The sequence below is a fragment of the Cervus elaphus genome, chromosome 5, assembly GCF_910594005.1.
Source record: "Cervus elaphus chromosome 5, mCerEla1.1, whole genome shotgun sequence".
In the NCBI taxonomy this organism is placed as follows: Eukaryota; Metazoa; Chordata; class Mammalia; order Artiodactyla; family Cervidae; genus Cervus; species Cervus elaphus.
Genome location: NC_057819.1, coordinates 19555755 through 19561754, shown reverse-complemented (window position 1 = coordinate 19561754; position 6000 = coordinate 19555755). Strand labels below are relative to the sequence as shown.

At 47.2% G+C, this 6000-nt stretch overlaps 1 protein-coding gene across 4 annotated transcripts in view; it reads left to right on the top strand.

Moving 5' to 3' along the window:
• The first annotated feature begins 441 nt into the window (after positions 1-441).
• CLIP1 (CAP-Gly domain containing linker protein 1) overlaps positions 442-6000 on the top strand; it is a 114203-nt gene continuing 108644 nt past the window's right edge. For all 4 annotated transcript variants that reach the window (XM_043901950.1, XM_043901951.1, XM_043901949.1 and 1 more), the window contains exon 1: positions 442-591. The gene's annotated coding sequence lies outside the window, so the exon portion shown is untranslated. The remainder of the gene's footprint in view (positions 592-6000) is intronic.

The window sequence follows — 6000 nt, the reverse complement described above, 5'->3', positions numbered from 1 at the left end:
AGGGTTTCTCACCCTGGGGGTCTGGGGGGGAAATCAGCTCTAAACCAACCGGCTGTGTAATCCGGCTGAATGGATCTATCGGGTGTGACTTGCAAATTCTGGGCACACTTTCAGAAAATGGGGAATGAAGAGAGATGATGAGAAGCCCCTTAGTCCAGGCCTCATGGGTTTCCCGGTACCTTCCTCCCCGTCCCGGTCCTCTTTGGATTCTGAGGGCGGGACGGCGGGCGCGCCCGGGGTCTGGGGTTCGCCTCCCGGGAGCCGCGGCGGGTGCAGACAAAGAGGAGGCGGTGTGTGTGTGTGTGTTGGGGGGGGTAGTTTGGGCCCGACGCGGGTTGCGGGGTGCCGGCCGCGAGGTTCGGGGCGCGGGGCTGGCCGCGGTGGGCGCGGCGGCGGAGCGCGCGGGGAGGAGCCGCCGCGGCGTCTTCTCCAGGCGGCGCGCGCCCTACCGGCCCCGCGGCGGCGCGTCACGCTCTCCCCCTCCCGGAGCTGACGAGCCGGGAGGCGGGAGGCGGCGGCCGCGCGGCTGCTGCTGCTGCTGCAGTTGGGGCAGGTGGTGGCGACTGGCGGCGACCGAGGCGGCGGCGAGCGGTGAGTGGGGCGCGGCGCGGGCCCTCTCTCCTTCCCCATCCCCTCCTCACATTTCCCTTCTCTCCCTGCCCGACCGGCTCCTGCCTGCCCGGCTCGGGGCCGGGGGGACCGGGCCCGGCATCCAAGAGGGAGGACCGAGTCCCGCGCACCGGGCCATCCCCGTGGGGCCGCGGGGGGCCCCGGGGAGATGGCCCTGGAGGCCAGGAGTCCCTGGGGGTGCTCTCCCCGGAGCCAGAAAGTGGCCGGCCCTGTGAGCGCCGAGCCCGGCCTTCCCTTCCTCCGCCCGCCTCAAGATGGAGCTTGGACTCCTTGCCCCTGCGCCGCCCCAGGCGCTGCTCCCTCCCCGGCGCCCCTCTTCGCTCCCCTCAGTACTGGGGCGGCGGGCCGGACCCCCGGGGGGCCGAGGCCCAGCGGGACCTGTTGCCCCGGCGGTCACCTGAGCCTTCCTCGGGCCCTTGGCAGCGGTGCCCGCGAGCCGGCATGGAGGGCACCCTGGCCGTGGCCTCCGAGGCGGGCGCCGGCCGGCGGGCTGGCCTCGCTGGCCTGGGGCCCGGCCGGCCGTGGCTTTTGTCCCCCACCCCACCCCCTCGAATGGGACCGTGATTCTTGGAGAAGGTGGATGACAAGAGGTGACAGGGATTTCCGAAATAACACCGCTGCCCCGTAACCCGAACCTTCTGCCTCGTCAGGGGATTGGCTCCGGAGACAGATGACACTTGTTCCGAGGTTATTTTCAAAGCAGAGCCTCCTGATTGCCCTCCTTTGGAGGTCCTGGGCTTCAGAAATTGTGGTTTTTGATCCGCGGAGAAACCCTGAACTCCGCTGTTGCTCCACTTCATGTGGCTTTTCCATCTGGCAGGGACCGAGCACCACCCCTTCCTCCCTTCCCAGCCCCACCTCTTTGGTATGAAGAAATTACACGTTAAGTCTGTAATCTTTAGTTACCTGTTTTTAGCAAAACCTGGGCGCCAATTAACGTGTTTAAAAAGGAGGGTGGAGGAAAAAATATGCTGCTTTTTTTGGTTGTTGGATTCAGCAGTCTTGCCTTCTGCCTGTTTCAGGTTAGGACAGTTCCTGGCCGGTAGGAGCTCAGGACTAGTGTTAACTGCTGCTGCTTTTATGGTTGTGGTTCTGGTTGGTGGTTTTTTTTTTTTTTTGCCTTTAATTACTACCGTTACCTATAGTATGTACAAGTCCAGAGACCAGGTCTGTTAGGATTTGGGGTATAATAATAACTTTTTGCAAGAATCCTCAGGTATATGTTGTTTCTCAGCTTTGGGGCATTTTTTCTCTGGAAATATTAACATTGATTGAGGGCTTCCTGTGGTCAAGCTCTGGGCAGGTCTTTTAAGTGTTTTGTCTCAATTAACCTAGCCCAATGATGCTGCTATCCAGTGCTATTATCCCATTTTACAGAAGAGGCATAGAAAGGTCAGGAACCTTGCTCAGGGTCACATAGCTGATAAGTGGTAGTGTCAGGATTTAAGCTCTGGTATTCTGACTCCTGGGCTTCCCTGGTGGCTCAGAGGTGCGGGAGACCTGGGTTCGATCCCTGGGTTGGGAAGATCCCCTGGAGAAGGAACTGGCAACCCACTCCAGTATTCTTGCCTGGAGAATCCCATGGACGGAGAAGCCTGGTGGGCTACAGTCCACGGCGTCGCAAAGAGTCAGACGTGACTGAGCGACTTCACTTCACTCACTCACTATTCTGACTCCTGGTGCTTGGTAATTAAATTGGTATAGTGACTCTCCTGCAAGGAGCAAGTCTGCCCTCCTTAAAGCAAAGACAGTGGGTGATTACTTGGCTAAGGGCTGGTCCTGAGTTTCTGAGGTTCAGAGAAAGTGGTAAGGTACAGCTTAGGCTTCTCACTAGGCCTAGTTCAAAAGGGTGAACAACAAACTGGGTGGACCCTGTGAAGGTATTCTGTCTAAAGATAAAGATCGCCTATCCCTCTTTTTTTTCCCCCAACAATTGCTTAAGCATTTACCTGTGCTTCAGTGAGAGAGACGTAGGCAGATCTGGTTTCTGTTCTTTATAAGTTTGGAATTTGGTATTTTTCTCATTTACCTTAAAAAATTTTTTTTAACCTATTGTCAAGCATTGAGTCTGTGCCATCCCTTGTGATCCGTGAATGCATATGAACTTAAGCAAGTAATGTTTGACGCTTGCTTTTAAGTTCTGTCTCTGTTGGGATTCCAAACCCAAATCGTGATGTGTAAGAGGTGGCTTGGTCCCCCTGTGCTCCACAAAAAGGTAGGCACTTTTGAATTTGTCATATATTGGCTGCCTGTTCTTCATTATTTATTACAGATGTATTTCTGTTCTTCCCAGAGTTTGTGTGTATCTATCTCAAGGTATTTGTGTTTGTGTGTGTATACATATGTATATGATATATATCTATATGTATATTTCAAGGACCTTGACTTTCACTTTATAATACCCTCTACAGAATTCTGCAGAGTCCCATGTGTTCAGTCAATATTTATTATTCAGTTAATTGAAAATATAAGGTCCATGAGTTTCAGGATTGTTTTTTATTTTTTATATTTATTTATTTGGCTGTACCAGGTCTTAGTTGCAGCATGTGGGATCTGGTTCCCTGACCAGGGGTTGAACCTGGGTCCCCTGCATTGGGAGCACAGAATTTTAGCCACTGGACCACCAGGGAAGTCCCAGGACCAGTTTTATAAAAACCACCAGGGAAGTCCCAGGACTGGTTTTATAAAAACCACCAGGGAAGTTCCAGGACTGGTTTTGTAGAAAAAGACAAAACAAAACTGGAGGTAGTGTAGTAAAGTCATAGGAAGATGGCTTACTATTTGTTAACAGTAAAAGAAAACTTTCTGCAGTGTTAAAATGAGCCTTTCATCTCGTATAATTTTCCACTTTATCTGAATTATCAGCTTCTTTCTCCTCTTCCTTGTACAAATGAGGTGGGAAGTCGATTGTTTTTCTCTAGTATAAAGAATGGACACTGTTGTAATCACTGCAAACCAATAAGTTCTCTTTTTCAGTATTTTTTGTAGTGTGTGGTAGTCTCCCCAGAGGGAGTTTGTGGGGCTGAAGTGCCCCTGTACGTGGGCTGTACTGAGGCCTCATTTGGAATTCACTCCGCAGGTATTTATTGAGCACCTGCTGTGTGCCAGTTGCTGTTCTGGGTGCTGGTGATACAGCAGTAAATAAAACGGAAAGCCCTGTTGTTGGAACTTCCTTCAGGGAGGGGAGGCAGACAGTAACCACGTTAATACGATTTATTGTATGTTGGAAAGTGATACATGGTAAGACTAAATACTACAAGTTTTGGGGACAAGAGGTAGGGTAATGGAAATTCTAGATAGGGTGATGAGAGGAGACCTTGCTGAGAAAATGGCGTTTAAATAGAGATCTAGATGAAGTGAGGGAATGTTGATCCCTGAGGGAAGAGCATCCCAGAGGAGTCAGTTGCAAGGGTCCCAAGGCAGGAGCTTGGGAGGGACTAGATAATTTAAGGCTGTATTTAAGGTTGTAGTCCTTAAATATGTATTAAATATATATGTATTAAAATATTAATTTATTTTTAATATTTATCTTTGTCTATTTACATATTTGTCTGTGCTAGGTCTTCGTTACAGAATGCGGGATCTAGTTCTCTGACCAGGGATTGAACCAGGCCCCTGCTCTGCATTGGAAGTTTTGGAGTCTTAGCCACTGGACCACTCGGGAAGTCCCTAAAATATTTTAAAATAGTGAAAGATAGCCATGATACTAGCGATTTTGTTCAAGAAAAAGTTGAAAATGTGGGGGAAGTAAGGTTTAAAGAATTTTAGTTACTTGCCTTAAAGGCCACACAGCCAGTGAACAGAGAGCTAGAGATTGAACCTTAGTTTATATTATTTTAAGCAATGCACAGACTATATTGGCAATGAAACCTTAAGTAAGTGGCTGGCAGAAAGGCCAGATCCGTACTTGATGTTCAGACTTGCTATTAAGAATATACTTTCCTGTTTGTATGCAGGATTTTTGCTCAGCCCTGGGAGACCTTGTAACTGACATTTGCATATATTGCATTTTCCTGGAATTATGCTCCTGGCAGCAAAGCCTTCCTTTTTAGTCTTAAAAGATTCATGATTCAAAATCTGTGTTTGATAATAAGCCTTTAAGTGTCTTCAATCTTAATTGGAAGGCAGTGATGGTATTAGTCTCAATATGAATTTTTTAGATGACTGTTTAGGGAGGTTCTAAACTAATATAGCATCTTATATATGTATTTTAATATACATAATGTATGTTTCCCATGTAAATGGAACTCAAGGAATCCATGTGCTTTAAATCAGCACTTGAGTTACAATGCACTTTTAAGGGAAAACATATTGACTGATGGTACTGTACAAGAATTTCAAGAGTGACCTCTTCAGATTTCAAATCGGGAACAGAAGAGCCTTTTTTTTTTTTTCCTCCAGTGGGTTGGCAGACTGTAATTAACCAACCTTGAATTTGGCTAGGACATCTGGGTTAATATCCTGGCCCTGGCACCAAGTACCAAGGAATCTTGGCCACATTTAGTAAAGAGCTTTTTTTTTTTTTTTTTCAGATCTCCATCTGGCACTTACAGAAAGACAGATTCCACTAGCACTAACTCAGTGGGTGGGTCTGTTTTTTTGATTGTCTTATGGTGGTTCAGCAACACAGTCTTAAAAGTAGTCTTTGCAAAATCTTAGAAAAGTAGTAGTCCTATTACAGAATCCCTGTTGGGAACCCTTTCCTATATCTCTTTCCCTGGGGAAGTGTACTCTCATCTGCCTCTTCTTAGGAATCCTAATGAGACTACAGACAGGCATTTTGCTGCCCTAATGTTTTATATAAGCATAAGGTCTAATATACTTCTGACTTGAATTAAGTAGTTTGGTATTTGTATTCTCGTTTGCTTACTTATGTCTAAGTATAGCTTGGATTAGATCCCAGTTTTAACTCTGCCCATTTTTTACACTTAAAATTGCCAAGTGCTTGTTTTACTGTATCTTTTCTGAAGTTAAAGGCCTGAAGATCCAGATGTTCAGGACGTGCAGATCATCCAAAATTTGGGTTTGATGTAAAACGGAAGGCAACTTGAATAGATTCCCCCCGCCCCGCCCCCCGGTTCTACAGATCCCTAGTCAAGTAGAACACTAAAATATTTGGCATACTTTTTTTCCCTGTCTTCTCAGGAAAGATGAGATATTAGGGAAATTTTCTTTAAAATATTTGAATCAAATCTTTTGATTTCCTGCCTTCTTTCTTTATCTGGTTTCCTCCATAGAATGATTTTTCACTGGAGACATTACATTCTAGTAACTTAAGGCAGGAAGGAAGATACATACACTCCACTTTTCCAGACTATAGAAAAATTAACTTTATAGGCAGGGTAATTTTATTTTATTTTTTTTTACAGC